The sequence below is a fragment of the Chrysochloris asiatica genome, unplaced genomic scaffold, assembly GCF_000296735.1.
Source record: "Chrysochloris asiatica unplaced genomic scaffold, ChrAsi1.0 scaffold00212, whole genome shotgun sequence".
Lineage (NCBI taxonomy): Eukaryota > Metazoa > Chordata > Mammalia > Afrosoricida > Chrysochloridae > Chrysochloris > Chrysochloris asiatica.
In genome coordinates this window covers 2,922,573-2,924,277 of record NW_006408730.1, presented here as the reverse complement: position 1 = coordinate 2,924,277, position 1,705 = coordinate 2,922,573, and the positions used below count along the sequence as shown (strand labels likewise).

The 1,705-nt window shown below is 38.8% G+C and overlaps 1 protein-coding gene across 1 annotated transcript in view; it reads right to left on the bottom strand.

Annotated features, from left to right (window-relative positions):
• Positions 1 to 1,705, bottom strand: part of CPS1 (carbamoyl-phosphate synthase 1, mitochondrial) — a 165,038-nt gene that overhangs the window by 47,459 nt on the left and 115,874 nt on the right. The gene's annotated exons all lie outside the window — the stretch shown is intronic.

Sequence of the window (1,705 nt, the reverse complement as noted above, 5' to 3'; positions counted from 1 at the left end):
CTTTGAGTGAAAGTTTACAGATCCAATTGGTTTTCATATATAAGTTGCTGTTGTTGTAAGTGCCGTGAAGTTAGTAAGTTAGTTCCAGTTCATAATGACCCTGTTTCCAAGGAGCAGCTGGTAGGTTTGAGTGTTGGAATTGCAAGGTTGGTTTGAACCACAAGGTCAGCTGTTTAAGCTCACCAGCAACTCTTTGGAAACCCTATACAAAGTCTCTATGAGTCAGAACTGACTCATACCAATCCTAACTTAACAACAACAACAATATATATATTGTTGTTAAGTGCCGCCGAGTCAGTTCCAACTCATAGCAACCCTGTCTAGGTGGGTCTGAACTGCCAACCTTGCAGTTTAAACTGAACTTGTGGCCCAGTATATTATTCTGCAATGCCATACCAGAACGCCAATACATATAGATACATGTGTGTGTGTGTGTGTGTGTGTGTGTGTGTGTGTGTGTAATTTGATGTGGTAGTTAAGAGCCATCAAGATGTTTTCAACTCACAGTGACCCTGTATAGGGTTTCTATAAGACTGTAAATCTTCATGAGAGCAGAAAGCCTCATCTTTTCCCCACGGAGCAGCTGGTAGACTCCATCCACTGAACTTGTGGTTCACAGTCCAATGTGAACCTATAGAGCCACCAGCACTCCTTCATATGTATAAAGATATACATATCTTTCCTTCTGCTGTGCATAAGGTCACTATGAGTCAGTACCAACTCAATGGCACCTAACAACAACAACATTATTTATTGTTGCTGTTGTTATGTATACATTAAGTTGGTTGTGACTCATAGGGAGCCTGTGCAAAACACAAGGAAAAACGCCCTGGTCCTGCACCAGGCTCACAATTGTTATGTTTGAGTCCACCCTTAATGCCACTGTGTCAGTCCATCTTATTTGGGGTTGTTCTCTTTTCTTCTGACTTTCCACTTTAACAAGCATGATGTCCTTCTCCAAGGACTGGTCCCTCTTGAAGTGGCCAAAGGAGAAGAGGGAAATCTCGCCATCCCTGCTTCTAAGGAACATTCTGGCTTTACTTCTTCCAAAACAGACTTGTTTGCTCTTCTGGCAATCTATGGTACTTTTCAATATTCTCCAACACCACAATCTGAAAGCATCAATTCTTCTATGACCTTCCTTATTCATTGTCCAACTTTCACATGCACATGAGGTGAAAATACCATGACTTCGTCAGGATACTTTAGTTCACAAAGTGACAACTTTGCTGTAAAAGAGCATTTTAAAGAGATCTTTTGCAGTAGATTTACCTAATGCAATATGTCTTTGATTTCTTGACTGCTGTTTCCATGAGTATTGATTGTAAAGCAAAGCAAAATATAGTCTTTGATAACTTCAATCTTTTTTCCATTTATCATGATTTTGTATATTGGTCTAGTTGTGAGGATTTTCATTTTCTCTACAATGAGGTGCAATTCATACTGCAGGCTATAATCTTTCATCTTCATCAGTAAATTTTTTAAGTTCTCTTGGCCTTCAGTAAGCAAGATTGTGTCATCTATATATCACAAGTTAATGAGTCTTCTTCTAATCCTGATGCCATGTTCTTCTCCATACAATTCAGCTTCTTGGATTATTTGCTCAGCATACAGACAGAATTAGTATGGTGAAAGAACATAACCCTGGCACACAGCCTGAATATCTTTAGTGTATGTGTGTATATATATGTATTTATATATATAT